The following is a 20,523-nucleotide window of genomic DNA, read 5'->3' on the forward strand; positions in this document are numbered from 1 at the left end:
CACGCAGGTTTTCATTACACCACTGTTGAATGTCCAAGTAACCCAATGCTGGTTTTCAGCGGCCTGTTCATATTCGCAGCCCTGCTGTTTACTTGGCTATCGATTCAAGCCTGGTCAGCTCTTCATTTTCCTGTCCACACAACACAGGCTTCAGAAATCATTGGAATCTCCTCTACAGAATGTTCCATTCATTCACTGCGAATGTGGAATTCAACTGACTCTCCACTCCATGCAGGTTTTCCTTACACCACTGATGAATGTCCAAGTAACCCAATGCTGGTTTTCAGCTGCATGTTCACACTCGCAGCCATGCTATACAATTGGCTTTCCACTAAATCCTGATTAGTTCTTGATTTTCCTTCCACACGACCCAGCCTTCAGAAATCATTGGAATCTCCACTAGAGAATGTTCCATTCATTCACTGCGAATCTGGAATTCCTCTGAACCTCCACTCCCGGCAGGTTTTCGTTACACCACTGTTGAATGTCCAAGTAACCCAATGTTTTAAGTGTTTTCTTCACAAGCGCAGTGGTGCTGTTCAATTGGCTATCCACTCAACCCTGGCCAGCTCTACATTTTCCTGTCCACACCACAGAGACTGGAGAAATCATTGTTATCTCCACTACAGAATGTTCCATTCATTCACAGCGAATCTGGAATTCATCTGAATCTCCACTCCCGGCAGGTTTTCGTGACACCACTGGTAAATATCCAAGTAAGCCAATGCTGGTTTTAAGTGGCCTGCTCATACTCTCAGCCGTGCTGTTCAATTTGCTATCCACTCAACCCTCTTCAGCTCCATTTTCCTGTCCACATAACCCAAACTTCAGAAACAATTGGTATCTCCTCCACAGAATGTTCCATTCATTGACTGCAAATCTGAAATTCATCTAATTCTCAACTCCCGTCAGGTTTTCGTTACACCACTTGTGAATGTCCAATTAAGCCAAAGCTGGTTTTCAGTGGCCTGTTCTTACTACGAGACGTGCTGTTCATTTGGCTATCCATTCCACCCTGTTCAGCTCTACATTTTCGTGTCCACAAAACCCAGCCTTCAGAAATCATTGGAATCACCACTAGAGAATGTTCCATGCATTCACTGCGAATCTGGAATTCATCTGAATCTCCACTCCCGGCAGGTTTTCATTGCACCACTGCTGAATGTTCAAGTAACGCAATGATGGTTTTCAGCGGTCTATTCACACTCGAACCCGTGCTGTTCACGGTCTAGCGACTCAACACTGGTGAGTTCTTCTTTTTCCAGTTCAGACAATACAAACCTCAGAAACCATTGCAATCTACACTACAGAATGTTTCATTCATTCAGGCGAATCTTGAATTCATCTTGTTCTCCACTCCCAGCAGGTTTTCGTTTCACCACTGGTGAATGTCCAAGCAACCCAAGGCTGGTTTCAGCTGCGTGTTAACACTCGCAGCCGTGCTGTTCAATTGGCTATCCAGTGAACGCTGGTTAGCTCTTGATTTTCCTTCCACACACCGAGCCTTCAGAAATCATTCTTATCTCCACTTCAGAATGTTCCATTCGTTCCCTGCGAATCTGGAATTCCTCTGACTCTCCACACCAGGCAGATTTTCCTAACAACACTGGTGAATGACCAGGTAATCCAATGCTGGTTTTCAGCGGCTGTTCACACTCACAGCCTTGCTGTTCAATTGGCAATCCAGTCAAACCTAGTCAGCTCTTCTTCATTTTCCTGTCCACACAACCCAGCGTTCAGAAATCATTGGAATCTCTACTACAGAAATTTCCATTCATTCACTGTGAATCTGGAAATAATCTGAATCTGCATTCCAGGAAGGCTTTCGTTACACCACTGATGAATGTCCAAGTAATGCAATGCTGCTTCTTAGTGGTCTGTTCACACTCGAAACCGTGCTGTTCATTGGCTATCCACTCAATATCGGTCAGCTCTTCAATATCCTGTCCAGACTATCCAGATTTCTAAATGTTGGCAATCACCACTACAGAATGTTCCATTCAGTCACGCGAATCTGGAATTCATCAGAGTCTCCACTCCTGGAAGGTTTTCGTGACACCACTGGTAAATGTCCAAGGAAGACAATGCTGGTTTTAAGCCGCCTGCTAACACACACAGCCGTGCTGTTCAATTTGCTATCCACCCAACCCTATTCAGCTCTACATTTTCCTGTCCTCATAACCCAACCTTCAGAAATAATTGGTATCTCCTCCACAGAATGTTCCGTTCATTCACTGCGAATCTTAAATTCATCTGACTCTCAACTCCCGGCGGGTTATCGTTACACCACTTGTGAATGTCCAAGTAAGCCAATGCTGGTTTTCAGTGGCCTGTTCATACTAAGAGACGTGCTGTTCATTTGGCTATCCACTCCACCCTGTTCAGCTCTACATTTTCGTGTCCACAAAACCCAGCCTTCAGAAATCATTGGAATCACCACTAGAGAATGTTCCATTCATTCACTGCGAATCTGGAATTCATCTGAACCTCCACTCCTGGCAGGTTTTCGTTACGCCACTGGTGAATGTCCAAGTAACTCAATACTGGTTTTCAGAGGCATGTTCAACTCGCAGAAGTGCTGTTCAATGGGCTATCCACTCAATATTGGTCAGCTCTTCATTTTCCTCTCCACACAAACCAGCCTTCAGAAATCATTGGGATCTCCACTACAGACTGTTCCATTCATTCACTGCGATTCTGCAATTCATCTGACTCTCCGCTCCAGGCAGGTTTTCATTACAGCACTGGTGAATGACCAAGTAATCCAATGCTGGTTTTCAGCCGCCTTTTCACACTCGCAGTGTGCTGTTCAATTGTCTAGCCACTCAAACCTGGTCAGCCTTTCATTTTCTTTTCCACAATATCAGACTTCAGAAATCATTGGAATCGCCAGTACAGAATGTTCCATTCATTCACTGCCAATCTGGAATTCATCTGAATCTGCACTCCAGGTAGGCTTTCATTACACCACTTATGAATGTCCAAGTAACACAATGCTGGTTTTCAGCGGTCTGTTCACACTCTAAGCCCTGCTTTTTACTGGGTATCCACACAACTGTGGTCAGCTCTTCATTTTCATGTCCAAACAATCCAGACTTGAGAAATCATTGCAATCTCCAGTACAGAATGTTCCATTCATTCACTGCGAATCTGGAATTCAACTGAATCTCCACTACCTGCAGATTTATCTTACACCACTTGTGAATGTCCAAGTAAAACAATGCTGGTTTTCAGAGGCCTGTTCATGTTCGCAGTCGTGCTGTTCAATTGGCTATCCACTCAACCTGTTTTGCTCCTCATTTTCCTGTGCACACAACCCAGCCTTCAGAAATCATTGTAATCTCCACTACAGGATGTTCCATTCATTCACTGGGAATCTGGAATTCATCTGAATCTGCACTCCACGCAGGCTTTCGTTACACCACTGCTGAAAGTCGAAGTAATGCAATACTGGTTTTCAGTGGTCTGTTCACATTCGAAGCCGAGGCTTTTTACAGGCTATCCACTCAACACTGGTCAGCTCTTCATTTTCGTGTCCCCACAATCCAGATTTCAGAAATCATTGCAATCTCCACTACAGAATGTTCCATTCATTCACTGCGAGTCTGGAGTTTATCTGATTCTCCACTCCCGCCTGGTTAACATTACACCACTTGTGAATGTCCAAGTAAGCCAATGCTGGTTTTCAGAGGCCTGTTCATACTCGCAGCCGTGCTGTTTAATTGACAATTCACTCCACCCTGTTCAGCTCTTCATTGTCCCACCACACTACCAGCCTTCAGAAATCTTTGTTATCTCCACTACAGAATGTTCCATTCATTCACTGCGAATCTGGAATTCATCTGACTCTCAACTCCACGCAGGTTTTCATTACACCACTGTTGAATGTCCAAGTAACCCAATGCTGGTTTTCAGCGGCCTGTTCATATTCGCAGCCCTGCTGTTTACTTGGCTATCGATTCAAGCCTGGTCAGCTCTTCATTTTCCTGTCCACACAACACAGGCTTCAGAAATCATTGGAATCTCCTCTACAGAATGTTCCATTCATTCACTGCGAATGTGGAATTCAACTGACTCTCCACTCCATGCAGGTTTTCCTTACACCACTGATGAATGTCCAAGTAACCCAATGCTGGTTTTCAGCTGCATGTTCACACTCGCAGCCATGCTATACAATTGGCTTTCCACTAAATCCTGATTAGTTCTTGATTTTCCTTCCACACGACCCAGCCTTCAGAAATCATTGGAATCTCCACTAGAGAATGTTCCATTCATTCACTGCGAATCTGGAATTCCTCTGAACCTCCACTCCCGGCAGGTTTTCGTTACACCACTGTTGAATGTCCAAGTAACCCAATGTTTTAAGTGTTTTCTTCACAAGCGCAGTGGTGCTGTTCAATTGGCTATCCACTCAACCCTGGCCAGCTCTACATTTTCCTGTCCACACCACAGAGACTGGAGAAATCATTGTTATCTCCACTACAGAATGTTCCATTCATTCACAGCGAATCTGGAATTCATCTGAATCTCCACTCCCGGCAGGTTTTCGTGACACCACTGGTAAATATCCAAGTAAGCCAATGCTGGTTTTAAGTGGCCTGCTCATACTCTCAGCCGTGCTGTTCAATTTGCTATCCACTCAACCCTCTTCAGCTCCATTTTCCTGTCCACATAACCCAAACTTCAGAAACAATTGCTATCTCCTCCACAGAATGTTCCATTCATTGACTGCAAATCTGAAATTCATCTAATTCTCAACTCCCGTCAGGTTTTCGTTACACCACTTGTGAATGTCCAATTAAGCCAAAGCTGGTTTTCAGTGGCCTGTTCTTACTACGAGACGTGCTGTTCATTTGGCTATCCATTCCACCCTGTTCAGCTCTACATTTTCGTGTCCACAAAACCCAGCCTTCAGAAATCATTGGAATCACCACTAGAGAATGTTCCATTCATTCACTGCGAATCTGGAATTCATCTGAATCTCCACTCCCGGCAGGTTTTCATTGCACCACTGCTGAATGTTCAAGTAACGCAATGATGGTTTTCAGCGGTCTATTCACACTCGAACCCGTGCTGTTCACGGTCTAGCGACTCAACACTGGTGAGTTCTTCTTTTTCCAGTTCAGACAATACAAACCTCAGAAACCATTGCAATCTACACTACAGAATGTTTCATTCATTCACGCGAATCTTGAATTCATCTTGTTCTCCACTCCCAGCAGGTTTTCGTTTCACCACTGGTGAATGTCCAAGCAACCCAAGGCTGGTTTCAGCTGCGTGTTAACACTCGCAGCCGTGCTGTTCAATTGGCTATCCAGTGAACGCTGGTTAGCTCTTGATTTTCCTTCCACACACCGAGCCTTCAGAAATCATTCTTATCTCCACTTCAGAATGTTCCATTCGTTCCCTGCGAATCTGGAATTCCTCTGACTCTCCACACCAGGCAGATTTTCCTAACAACACTGGTGAATGACCAGGTAATCCAATGCTGGTTTTCAGCGGCTGTTCACACTCACAGCCTTGCTGTTCAATTGGCAATCCAGTCAAACCTAGTCAGCTCTTCATTTTCCTGTCCACACAACCCAGCGTTCAGAAATCATTGGAATCTCTACTACAGAAATTTCCATTCATTCACTGTGAATCTGGAAATAATCTGAATCTGCATTCCAGGAAGGCTTTCGTTACACCACTGATGAATGTCCAAGTAATGCAATGCTGCTTCTTAGTGGTCTGTTCACACTCGAAACCGTGCTGTTCATTGGCTATCCACTCAATATCGGTCAGCTCTTCAATATCCTGTCCAGACTATCCAGATTTCTAAATGTTGGCAATCACCACTACAGAATGTTCCATTCAGTCACGCGAATCTGGAATTCATCAGAGTCTCCACTCCTGGAAGGTTTTCGTGACACCACTGGTATATGTCCAAGGAAGACAATGCTGGTTTTAAGCCGCCTGCTAACACACACAGCCGTGCTGTTCAATTTGCTATCCACCCAACCCTATTCAGCTCTACATTTTCCTGTCCTCATAACCCAACCTTCAGAAATAATTGGTATCTCCTCCACAGAATGTTCCGTTCATTCACTGCGAATCTTAAATTCATCTGACTCTCAACTCCCGGCGGGTTATCGTTACACCACTTGTGAATGTCCAAGTAAGCCAATGCTGGTTTTCAGTGGCCTGTTCATACTAAGAGACGTGCTGTTCATTTGGCTATCCACTCCACCCTGTTCAGCTCTACATTTTCGTGTCCACAAAACCCAGCCTTCAGAAATCATTGGAATCACCACTAGAGAATGTTCCATTCATTCACTGCGAATCTGGAATTCATCTGAACCTCCACTCCTGGCAGGTTTTCGTTACGCCACTGGTGAATGTCCAAGTAACTCAATACTGGTTTTCAGAGGCATGTTCAACTCGCAGAAGTGCTGTTCAATGGGCTATCCACTCAATATTGGTCAGCTCTTCATTTTCCTCTCCACACAAACCAGCCTTCAGAAATCATTGGGATCTCCACTACAGACTGTTCCATTCATTCACTGCGATTCTGCAATTCATCTGACTTTCCGCTCCAGGCAGGTTTTCATTACAGCACTGGTGAATGACCAAGTAATCCAATGCTGGTTTTCAGCCGCCTTTTCACACTCGCAGTGTGCTGTTCAATTGTCTATCCACTCAAACCTGGTCAGCCTTTCATTTTCTTTTCCACAATATCAGACTTCAGAAATCATTGGAATCGCCAGTACAGAATGTTCCATTCATTCACTGCCAATCTGGAATTCATCTGAATCTGCACTCCAGGTAGGCTTTCATTACACCACTTATGAATGTCCAAGTAACACAATGCTGGTTTTCAGCGGTCTGTTCACACTCTAAGCCCTGCTTTTTACTGGGTATCCACACAACTGTGGTCAGCTCTTCATTTTCATGTCCAAACAATCCAGACTTGAGAAATCATTGCAATCTCCAGTACAGAATGTTCCATTCATTCACTGCGAATCTGGAATTCAACTGAATCTCCACTACCTGCAGATTTATCTTACACCACTTGTGAATGTCCAAGTAAAACAATGCTGGTTTTCAGAGGCCTGTTCATGTTCGCAGTCGTGCTGTTCAATTGGCTATCCACTCAACCTGTTTTGCTCCTCATTTTCCTGTGCACACAACCCAGCCTTCAGAAATCATTGTAATCTCCACTACAGGATGTTCCATTCATTCACTGGGAATCTGGAATTCATCTGAATCTGCACTCCACGCAGGCTTTCGTTACACCACTGCTGAAAGTCGAAGTAATGCAATACTGGTTTTCAGTGGTCTGTTCACATTCGAAGCCGAGGCTTTTTACAGGCTATCCACTCAACACTGGTCAGCTCTTCATTTTCGTGTCCCCACAATCCAGATTTCAGAAATCATTGCAATCTCCACTACAGAATGTTCCATTCATTCACTGCGAGTCTGGAGTTTATCTGATTCTCCACTCCCACCTGGTTAACATTACACCACTTGTGAATGTCCAAGTAAGCCAATGCTGGTTTTCAGAGGCCTGTTCATACTCGCAGCCGTGCTGTTTAATTGACAATTCACTCCACCCTGTTCAGCTCTTCATTGTCCCACCACACTACCAGCCTTCAGAAATCTTTGTTATCTCCACTACAGAATGTTCCATTCATTCACTGCGAATCTGGAATTCATCTGACTCTCAACTCCACGCAGGTTTTCATTACACCACTGTTGAATGTCCAAGTAACCCAATGCTGGTTTTCAGCGGCCTGTTCATATTCGCAGCCCTGCTGTTTACTTGGCTATCGATTCAAGCCTGGTCAGCTCTTCATTTTCCTGTCCACACAACACAGGCTTCAGAAATCATTGGAATCTCCTCTACAGAATGTTCCATTCATTCACTGCGAATGTGGAATTCAACTGACTCTCCACTCCATGCAGGTTTTCCTTACACCACTGATGAATGTCCAAGTAACCCAAAGCTGGTTTTCAGCTGCATGTTCACACTCGCAGCCATGCTATACAATTGGCTTTCCACTAAATCCTGATTAGTTCTTGATTTTCCTTCCACACGACCCAGCCTTCAGAAATCATTGGAATCTCCACTAGAGAATGTTCCATTCATTCACTGCGAATCTGGAATTCCTCTGAACCTCCACTCCCGGCAGGTTTTCGTTACACCACTGTTGAATGTCCAAGTAACCCAATGTTTTAAGTGTTTTCTTCACAAGCGCAGTGGTGCTGTTCAATTGGCTATCCACTCAACCCTGGCCAGCTCTACATTTTCCTGTCCACACCACAGAGACTGGAGAAATCATTGTTATCTCCACTACAGAATGTTCCATTCATTCACAGCGAATCTGGAATTCATCTGAATCTCCACTCCCGGCAGGTTTTCGTGACACCACTGGTAAATATCCAAGTAAGCCAATGCTGGTTTTAAGTGGCCTGCTCATACTCTCAGCCGTGCTGTTCAATTTGCTATCCACTCAACCCTCTTCAGCTCCATTTTCCTGTCCACATAACCCAAACTTCAGAAACAATTGGTATCTCCTCCACAGAATGTTCCATTCATTGACTGCAAATCTGAAATTCATCTAATTCTCAAATCCCGTCAGGTTTTCGTTACACCACTTGTGAATGTCCAATTAAGCCAAAGCTGGTTTTCAGTGGCCTGTTCTTACTACGAGACGTGCTGTTCATTTGGCTATCCATTCCACCCTGTTCAGCTCTACATTTTCGTGTCCACAAAACCCAGCCTTCAGAAATCATTGGAATCACCACTAGAGAATGTTCCATGCATTCACTGCGAATCTGGAATTCATCTGAATCTCCACTCCCGGCAGGTTTTCATTGCACCACTGCTGAATGTTCAAGTAACGCAATGATGGTTTTCAGTGGTCTATTCACACTCGAACCCGTGCTGTTCACGGTCTAGCGACTCAACACTGGTGAGTTCTTCTTTTTCCAGTTCAGACAATACAAACCTCAGAAACCATTGCAATCTACACTACAGAATGTTTCATTCATTCACGCGAATCTTGAATTCATCTTGTTCTCCACTCCCAGCAGGTTTTCGTTTCACCACTGGTGAATGTCCAAGCAACCCAAGGCTGGTTTCAGCTGCGTGTTAACACTCGCAGCCGTGCTGTTCAATTGGCTATCCAGTGAACGCTGGTTAGCTCTTGATTTTCCTTCCACACACCGAGCCTTCAGAAATCATTCTTATCTCCACTTCAGAATGTTCCATTCGTTCCCTGCGAATCTGGAATTCCTCTGACTCTCCACACCAGGCAGATTTTCCTAACAACACTGGTGAATGACCAGGTAATCCAATGCTGGTTTTCAGCGGCTGTTCACACTCACAGCCTTGCTGTTCAATTGGCAATCCAGTCAAACCTAGTCAGCTCTTCATTTTCCTGTCCACACAACCCAGCGTTCAGAAATCATTGGAATCTCTACTACAGAAATTTCCATTCATTCATTGTGAATCTGGAAATAATCTGAATCTGCATTCCAGGAAGGCTTTCGTTACACCACTGATGAATGTCCAAGTAATGCAATGCTGCTTCTTAGTGGTCTGTTCACACTCGAAACCGTGTTGTTCATTGGCTATCCACTCAATATCGGTCAATATCCTGTCCAGACTATCCAGATTTCTAAATGTTGGCAATCACCACTACAGAATGTTCCATTCAATCACGCGAATCTGGAATTCATCAGAGTCTCCACTACGGGAAGGTTTTCGTGACACCACTGGTAAATGTCCAAGGAAGACAATGCTGCTTTTAAGCCGCCTGCTAACACACTCAGCCGTGCTGTTCAATTTGCTATCCACCCAACCCCATTCAGCTCTACATTTTCCTGTCCTCATAACCCAACCTTCTGAAATAATTGGTATCTCCTCCACAGAATGTTCCGTTCATTCACTGCGAATCTTAAATTCATCTGACTCTCAACTCCCGGCGGGTTATCGTTACACCACTTGTGAATGTCCAAGTAAGCCAATGCTGGTTTTCAGAGGCCTGTTCAACTCGCAGAAGTGCTGTTCAATGTGCTATCCACTCAATATTGGTCAGCTCTTCATTTTCCTCTCCACACAAACCAGCCTTCAGAAATCATTGGGATCTCCACTACAGACTGTTCCATTCATTCACTGCGATTCTGCAATTCATCTGACTCTCCGCTCCAGGCAGGTTTTCATTACAGCACTGGTGAATGACCAAGTAATCCAATGCTGGTTTTCAGCTGCCTTTTCACACTCGCAGTGTGCTGTTCAATTGTCTAGCCACTCAAACCTGGTCAGCCTTTCATTTTCTTTTCCACAATATCAGACTTCAGAAATCATTGGAATCGCCAGTACAGAATGTTCCATTCATTCACTGCCAATCTGGAATTCATCTGAATCTGCACTCCAGGTAGGCTTTCATTACACCACTTATGAATGTCCAAGTAACACAATGCTGGTTTTCAGCGGTCTGTTCACACTCTAAGCCCTGCTTTTTACTGGGTATCCACACAACTGTGGTCAGCTCTTCATTTTCATGTCCAAACAATCCAGACTTGAGAAATCATTGCAATCTCCAGTACAGAATGTTCCATTCATTCACTGCGAATCTGGAATTCAACTGAATCTCCACTACCTGCAGATTTATCTTACACCACTTGTGAATGTCCAAGTAAAACAATGCTGGTTTTCAGAGGCCTGTTCATGTTCGCAGTCGTGCTGTTCAATTGGCTATCCACTCAACCTGTTTTGCTCCTCATTTTCCTGTGCACACAACCCAGCCTTCAGAAATCATTGTAATCTCCACTACAGGATGTTCCATTCATTCACTGGGAATCTGGAATTCATCTGAATCTGCACTCCACGCAGGCTTTCGTTACACCACTGCTGAAAGTCGAAGTAATGCAATACTGGTTTTCAGTGGTCTGTTCACATTCGAAGCCGAGGCTTTTTACAGGCTATCCACTCAACACTGGTCAGCTCTTCATTTTCGTGTCCCCACAATCCAGATTTCAGAAATCATTGCAATCTCCACTACAGAATGTTCCATTCATTCACTGCGAGTCTGGAGTTTATCTGATTCTCCACTCCCGCCTGGTTAACATTACACCACTTGTGAATGTCCAAGTAAGCCAATGCTGGTTTTCAGAGGCCTGTTCATACTCGCAGCCGTGCTGTTTAATTGACAATTCACTCCACCCTGTTCAGCTCTTCATTGTCCCACCACACTACCAGCCTTCAGAAATCTTTGTTATCTCCACTACAGAATGTTCCATTCATTCACTGCGAATCTGGAATTCATCTGACTCTCAACTCCACGCAGGTTTTCATTACACCACTGTTGAATGTCCAAGTAACCCAATGCTGGTTTTCAGCGGCCTGTTCATATTCGCAGTCCTGCTGTTTACTTGGCTATCGATTCAAGCCTGGTCAGCTCTTCATTTTCCTGTCCACACAACACAGGCTTCAGAAATCATTGGAATCTCCTCTACAGAATGTTCCATTCATTCACTGTGAATGTGGAATTCAACTGACTCTCCACTCCATGCAGGTTTTCCTTACACCACTGATGAATGTCCAAGTAACCCAATGCTGGTTTTCAGCTGCATGTTCACACTCGCAGCCATGCTATACAATTGGCTTTCCACTAAATCCTGATTAGTTCTTGATTTTCCTTCCACACGACCCAGCCTTCAGAAATCATTGGAATCTCCACTAGAGAATGTTCCATTCATTCACTGCGAATCTGGAATTCCTCTGAACCTCCACTCCCGGCAGGTTTTCGTTACACCACTGTTGAATGTCCAAGTAACCCAATGTTTTAAGTGTTTTCTTCACAAGCGCAGTGGTGCTGTTCAATTGGCTATCCACTCAACCCTGGCCAGCTCTACATTTTCCTGTCCACACCACAGAGACTGGAGAAATCATTGTTATCTCCACTACAGAATGATCCATTCATTCACAGCGAATCTGGAATTCATCTGAATCTCCACTCCCGGCAGGTTTTCGTGACACCACTGGTAAATATCCAAGTAAGCCAATGCTGGTTTTAAGTGGCCTGCTCATACTCTCAGCCGTGCTGTTCAATTTGCTATCCACTCAACCCTCTTCAGCTCCATTTTCCTGTCCACATAACCCAAACTTCAGAAACAATTGGTATCTCCTCCACAGAATGTTCCATTCATTGACTGCAAATCTGAAATTCATCTAATTCTCAACTCCCATCAGGTTTTCGTTACACCACTTGTGAATGTCCAATTAAGCCAAAGCTGGTTTTCAGTGGCCTGTTCTTACTACGAGACGTGCTGTTCATTTGGCTATCCATTCCACCCTGTTCAGCTCTACATTTTCGTGTCCACAAAACCCAGCCTTCAGAAATCATTGGAATCACCACTAGAGAATGTTCCATGCATTCACTGCGAATCTGGAATTCATCTGAATCGCCACTCCCGGCAGGTTTTCATTGCACCACTGCTGAATGTTCAAGTAACGCAATGATGGTTTTCAGCGGTCTATTCACACTCGAACCCGTGCTGTTCACGGTCTAGCGACTCAACACTGGTGAGTTCTTCTTTTTCCAGTTCAGACAATACAAACCTCAGAAACCATTGCAATCTACACTACAGAATGTTTCATTCATTCAGGCGAATAATGAATTCATCTTGTTCTCCACTCCCAGCAGGTTTTCGTTTCACCACTGGTGAATGTCCAAGCAACCCAAGGCTGGTTTCAGCTGCGTGTTAACACTCGCAGCCGTGCTGTTCAATTGGCTATCCAGTGAACGCTGGTTAGCTCTTGATTTTCCTTCCACACACCGAGCCTTCAGAAATCATTCTTATCTCCACTTCAGAATGTTCCATTCGTTCCCTGCGAATCTGGAATTCCTCTGACTCTCCACACCAGGCAGATTTTCCTAACAACACTGGTGAATGACCAGGTAATCCAATGCTGGTTTTCAGCGGCTGTTCACACTCACAGCCTTGCTGTTCAATTGGCAATCCAGTCAAACCTAGTCAGCTCTTCATTTTCCTGTCCACACAACCCAGCGTTCAGAAATCATTGGAATCTCTACTACAGAAATTTCCATTCATTCACTGTGAATCTGGAAATAATCTGAATCTGCATTCCAGGAAGGCTTTCGTTACACCACTGATGAATGTCCAAGTAATGCAATGCTGCTTCTTAGTGGTCTGTTCACACTCGAAACCGTGCTGTTCATTGGCTATCCACTCAATATCGGTCAGCTCTTCAATATCCTGTCCAGACTATCCAGATTTCTAAATGTTGGCAATCACCACTACAGAATGTTCCATTCAGTCACGCGAATCTGGAATTCATCAGAGTCTCCACTCCTGGAAGGTTTTCGTGACACCACTGGTAAATGTCCAAGGAAGACAATGCTGGTTTTAAGCCGCCTGCTAACACACTCAGCCGTGCTGTTCAATTTGCTATCCACCCAACCCTATTCAGCTCTACATTTTCCTGTCCTCATAACCCAACCTTCAGAAATAATTGGTATCTCCTCCACAGAATGTTCCGTTCATTCACTGCGAATCTTAAATTCATCTGACTCTCAACTCCCGGCGGGTTATCGTTACACCACTTGTGAATGTCCAAGTAAGCCAATGCTGGTTTTCAGTGGCCTGTTCATACTAAGAGACGTGCTGTTCATTTGGCTATCCACTCCACCATGTTCAGCTCTACATTTTCGTGTCCACAAAACCCAGCCTTCAGAAATCATTGGAATCACCACTAGAGAAAGTTCCATTCATTCACTGCGAATCTGGAATTCATCTGAACCTCCACTCCCGGCAGGTTTTTGTTACTCCACTGGTGAATGTCCAAGTAACTCAATACTGGTTTTCAGAGGCATGTTCAACTCGCAGAAGTGCTGTTCAATGGGCTATCCACTCAATATTGGTCAGCTCTTCATTTTCCTCTCCACACAAACCAGCCTTCAGAAATCATTGGGATCTCCACTACAGACTGTTCCATTCATTCACTGCGATTCTGCAATTCATCTGACTCTCCGCTCCAGGCAGGTTTTCATTACAGCACTGGTGAATGACCAAGTAATCCAATGCTGGTTTTCAGCTGCCTTTTCACACTCGCAGTGTGCTGTTCAATTGTCTAGCCACTCAAACCTGGTCAGCCTTTCACTTTCTTTTCCACAATATCAGACTTCAGAAATCATTGGAATCGCCAGTACAGAATGTTCCATTCATTCACTGCCAATCTGGAATTCATCTGAATCTGCACTCCAGGTAGGCTTTCATTACACCACTTATGAATGTCCAAGTAACACAATGCTGGTTTTCAGCGGTCTGTTCACACTAAAAGCCCTGCTTTTTACTGGGTATCCACACAACTGTGGTCAGCTCTTCATTTTCATGTCCAAACAATCCAGACTTGAGAAATCATTGCAATCTCCAGTACAGAATGTTCCATTCATTCACTGCGAATCTGGAATTCAACTGAATCTCCACTACCTGCAGATTTATCTTACACCACTTGTGAATGTCCAAGTAAAACAATGCTGGTTTTCAGAGGCCTGTTCATGTTCGCAGTCGTGCTGTTCAATTGGCTATCCACTCAACCTGTTTTGCTCCTCATTTTCCTGTGCACACAACCCAGCCTTCAGAAATCATTGTAATCTCCACTACAGGATGTTCCATTCATTCACTGGGAATCTGGAATTCATCTGAATCTGCACTCCACGCAGGCTTTCGTTACACCACTGCTGAAAGTCGAAGTAATGCAATACTGGTTTTCAGTGGTCTGTTCACATTCGAAGCCGAGGCTTTTTACAGGCTATCCACTCAACACTGGTCAGCTCTTCATTTTCGTGTCCCCACAATCCAGATTTCAGAAATCATTGCAATCTCCACTACAGAATGTTCCATTCATTCACTGCGAGTCTGGAGTTTATCTGATTCTCCACTCCCGCCTGGTTAACATTACACCACTTGTGAATGTCCAAGTAAGCCAATGCTGGTTTTCAGAGGCCTGTTCATACTCGCAGCCGTGCTGTTTAATTGACAATTCACTCCACCCTGTTCAGCTCTTCATTGTCCCACCACACTACCAGCCTTCAGAAATCTTTGTTATCTCCACTACAGAATGTTCCATTCATTCACTGCGAATCTGGAATTCATCTGACTCTCAACTCCACGCAGGTTTTCATTACACCACTGTTGAATGTCCAAGTAACCCAATGCTGGTTTTCAGCGGCCTGTTCATATTCGCAGCCCTGCTGTTTACTTGGCTATCGATTCAAGCCTGGTCAGCTCTTCATTTTCCTGTCCACACAACACAGGCTTCAGAAATCATTGGAATCTCCTCTACAGAATGTTCCATTCATTCACTGCGAATGTGGAATTCAACTGACTCTCCACTCCATGCAGGTTTTCCTTACACCACTGATGAATGTCCAAGTAACCCAATGCTGGTTTTCAGCTGCATGTTCACACTCGCAGCCATGCTATACAATTGGCTTTCCACTAAATCCTGATTAGTTCTTGATTTTCCTTCCACACGACCCAGCCTTCAGAAATCATTGGAATCTCCACTAGAGAATGTTCCATTCATTCACTGCGAATCTGGAATTCCTCTGAACCTCCACTCCCGGCAGGTTTTCGTTACACCACTGTTGAATGTCCAAGTAACCCAATGTTTTAAGTGTTTTCTTCACAAGCGCAGTGGTGCTGTTCAATTGGCTATCCACTCAACCCTGGCCAGCTCTACATTTTCCTGTCCACACCACAGAGACTGGAGAAATCATTGTTATCTCCACTACAGAATGTTCCATTCATTCACAGTGAATCTGGAATTCATCTGAATCTCCACTCCCGGCAGGTTTTCGTGACACCACTGGTAAATATCCAAGTAAGCCAATGCTGGTTTTAAGTGGCCTGCTCATACTCTCAGCCGTGCTGTTCAATTTGCTATCCACTCAACCCTCTTCAGCTCCATTTTCCTGTCCACATAACCCAAACTTCAGAAACAATTGGTATCTCCTCCACAGAATGTTCCATTCATTGACTGCAAATCTGAAATTCATCTAATTCTCAACTCCCGTCAGGTTTTCGTTACACCACTTGTGAATGTCCAATTAAGCCAAAGCTGGTTTTCAGTGGCCTGTTCTTACTACGAGACGTGCTGTTCATTTGGCTATCCATTCCACCCTGTTCAGCTCTACATTTTCGTGTCCACAAAACCCAGCCTTCAGAAATCATTGGAATCACCACTAGAGAATGTTCCATTCATTCACTGCGAATCTGGAATTCATCTGAATCTCCACTCCCGGCAGGTTTTCATTGCACCACTGCTGAATGTTCAAGTAACGCAATGATGGTTTTCAGCGGTCTATTCACACTCGAACCCGTGCTGTTCACGGTCTAGCGACTCAACACTGGTGAGTTCTTCTTTTTCCAGTTCAGACAATACAAACCTCAGAAACCATTGCAATCTACACTACAGAATGTTTCATTCATTCACGCGAATCTTGAATTCATCTTGTTCTCCACTCCCAGCAGGTTTTCGTTTCACCACTGGTGAATGTCCAAGCAACCCAAGGCTGGTTTCAGCTGCGTGTTAACACTCGCAGCCGTGCTGTTCAATTGGCTATCCAGTGAACGCTGGTTAGCTCTTGATTTTCCTTCCACACACCGAGCCTTCAGAAATCATTCTTATCTCCACTTCAGAATGTTCCATTCGTTCCCTGCGAATCTGGAATTCCTCTGACTCTCCACACCAGGCAGATTTTCCTAACAACACTGGTGAATGACCAGGTAATCCAATGCTGGTTTTCAGCGGCTGTTCACACTCACAGCCTTGCTGTTCAATTGGCAATCCAGTCAACCCTAGTCAGCTCTTCATTTTCCTGTCCACACAACCCAGCGTTCAGAAATCATTGGAATCTCTACTACAGAAATTTCCATTCATTCACTGTGAATCTGGAAATAATCTGAATCTGCATTCCAGGAAGGCTTTCGTTACACCACTGATGAATGTCCAAGTAATGCAATGCTGCTTCTTAGTGGTCTGTTCACACTCGAAACCGTGTTGTTCATTGGCTATCCACTCAATATCGGTCAGCTCTTCAATATCCTGTCCAGACAATCCAGATTTCTAAATGTTGGCAATCACCACTACAGAATGTTCCATTCAATCACGCGAATCTGGAATTCATCAGAGTCTCCACTACTGGAAGGTTTTCGTGACACCACAGGTAAATGTCCAAGGAAGACAATGCTGGTTTTAAGCCGCCTGCTAACACACTCAGCCGTGCTGTTCAATTTGCTATCCACCCAACCCCATTCAGCTCTACATTTTCCTGTCCTCATAACCCAACCCTCAGAAATAATTGCTATCTCCTCCACAGAATGTTCCGTTCATTCACTGCGAATCTTAAATTCATCTGACTCTCAACTCCCGGCGGGTTATCGTTACACCACTTGTGAATGTCCAAGTAAGCCAATGCTGGTTTTCAGAGGCCTGTTCAACTCGCAGAAGTGCTGTTCAATGGGCTATCCACTCAATATTGGTCAGCTCTTCATTTTCCTCTCCACACAAACCAGCCTTCAGAAATCATTGGGATCTCCACTACAGACTGTTCCATTCATTCACTGCGATTCTGCAATTCATCTGACTCTCCGCTCCAGGCAGGTTTTCATTACAGCACTGGTGAATGACCAAGTAATCCAATGCTGGTTTTCAGCCGCCTTTTCACACTCGCAGTGTGCTGTTCAATTGTCTATCCACTCAAACCTGGTCAGCCTTTCATTTTCTTTTCCACAATATCAGACTTCAGAAATCATTGGAATCGCCAGTACAGAATGTTCCATTCATTCACTGCCAATCTGGAATTCATCTGAATCTGCACTCCAGGTAGGCTTCCATTACACCACTTATGAATGTCCAAGTAACACAATGCTGGTTTTCAGCGGTCTGTTCACACTCTAAGCCCTGCTTTTTACTGGGTATCCACACAACTGTGGTCAGCTCTTCATTTTCATGTCCAAACAATCCAGACTTGAGAAATCATTGCAATCTCCAGTACAGAATGTTCCATTCATTCACTGCGAATCTGGAATTCAACTGAATCTCCACTACCTGCAGATTTATCTTACACCACTTGTGAATGTCCAAGTAAAACAATGCTGGTTTTCAGAGGCCTGTTCATGTTCGCAGTCGTGCTGTTCAATTGGCTATCCACTCAACCTGTTTTGCTCCTCATTTTCCTGTGCACACAACCCAGCCTTCAGAAATCATTGTAATCTCCACTACAGGATGTTCCATTCATTCACTGGGAATCTGGAATTCATCTGAATCTGCACTCCACGCAGGCTTTCGTTACACCACTGCTGAAAGTCGAAGTAATGCAATACTGGTTTTCAGTGGTCTGTTCACATTCGAAGCCGAGGCTTTTTACAGGCTATCCACTCAACACTGGTCAGCTCTTCATTTTCGTGTCCCCACAATCCAGATTTCAGAAATCATTGCAATCTCCACTACAGAATGTTCCATTCATTCACTGCGAGTCTGGAGTTTATCTGATTCTCCACTCCCGCCTGGTTAACATTACACCACTTGTGAATGTCCAAGTAAGCCAATGCTGGTTTTCAGAGGCCTGTTCATACTCGCAGCCGTGCTGTTTAATTGACAATTCACTCCACCCTGTTCAGCTCTTCATTGTCCCACCACACTACCAGCCTTCAGAAATCTTTGTTATCTCCACTACAGAATGTTCCATTCATTCACTGCGAATCTGGAATTCATCTGACTCTCAACTCCACGCAGGTTTTCATTACACCACTGTTGAATGTCCAAGTAACCCAATGCTGGTTTTCAGCGGCCTGTTCATATTCGCAGCCCTGCTGTTTACTTGGCTATCGATTCAAGCCTGGTCAGCTCTTCATTTTCCTGTCCACACAACACAGGCTTCAGAAATCATTGGAATCTCCTCTACAGAATGTTCCATTCATTCACTGCGAATGTGGAATTCAACTGACTCTCCACTCCATGCAGGTTTTCCTTACACCACTGATGAATGTCCAAGTAACCCAATGCTGGTTTTCAGCTGCATGTTCACACTCGCAGCCATGCTATACAATTGGCTTTCCACTAAATCCTGATTAGTTCTTGATTTTCCTTCCACACGACCCAGCCTTCAGAAATCATTGGAATCTCCACTAGAGAATGTTCCATTCATTCACTGCGAATCTGGAATTCCTCTGAACCTCCACTCCCGGCAGGTTTTCGTTACACCACTGTTGAATGTCCAAGTAACCCAATGTTTTAAGTGTTTTCTTCACAAGCGCAGTGGTGCTGTTCAATTGGCTATCCACTCAACCCTGGCCAGCTCTACATTTTCCTGTCCACACCACAGAGACTGGAGAAATCATTGTTATCTCCACTACAGAATGTTCCATTCATTCACAGCGAATCTGGAATTCATCTGAATCTCCACTCCCGGCAGGTTTTCGTGACACCACTGGTAAATATCCAAGTAAGCCAATGCTGGTTTTAAGTGGCCTGCTCATACTCTCAGCCGTGCTGTTCAATTTGCTATCCACTCAACCCTCTTCAGCTCCATTTTCCTGTCCACATAACCCAAACTTCAGAAACAATTGGTATCTCCTCCACAGAATGTTCCATTCATTGACTGCAAATCTGAAATTCATCTAATTCTCAACTCCCGTCAGGTTTTCGTTACACCACTTGTGAATGTCCAATTAAGCCAAAGCTGGTTTTCAGTGGCCTGTTCTTACTACGAGACGTGCTGTTCATTTGGCTATCCATTCCACCCTGTTCAGCTCTACATTTTCGTGTCCACAAAACCCAGCCTTCAGAAATCATTGGAATCACCACTAGAGAATGTTCCATTCATTCACTGCGAATCTGGAATTCATCTGAATCTCCACTCCCGGCAGGTTTTCATTGCACCACTGCTGAATGTTCAAGTAACGCAATGATGGTTTTCAGCGGTCTATTCACACTCGAACCCGTGCTGTTCACGGTCTAGCGACTCAACACTGGTGAGTTCTTCTTTTTCCAGTTCAGACAATACAAACCTCAGAAACCATTGCAATCTACACTACAGAATGTTTCATTCATTCACGCGAATCTTGAATTCATCTTGTTCTCCACTCCCAGCAGGTTTTCGTTTCACCACTGGTGAATGTCCAAGCAACCCAAGGCTGGTTTCAGCTGCGTGTTAACACTCGCAGCCGTGCTGTTCAATTGGCTATCCAGTGAACGCTGGTTAGCTCTTGATTTTCCTTCCACACACCGAGCCTTCAGAAATCATTCTTATCTCCACTTCAGAATGTTCCATTCGTTCCCTGCGAATCTGGAATTCCTCTGACTCTCCACACCAGGCAGATTTTCCTAACAACACTGGTGAATGACCAGGTAATCCAATGCTGGTTTTCAGCGGCTGTTCACACTCACAGCCTTGCTGTTCAATTGGCAATCCAGTCAAACCTAGTCAGCTCTTCATTTTCCTGTCC

Source organism: Sorex fumeus, unplaced genomic scaffold, assembly GCF_029834395.1.
Source record: "Sorex fumeus unplaced genomic scaffold, SorFum_2.1 ptg000018l, whole genome shotgun sequence".
NCBI lineage: Eukaryota > Metazoa > Chordata > Mammalia > Eulipotyphla > Soricidae > Sorex > Sorex fumeus.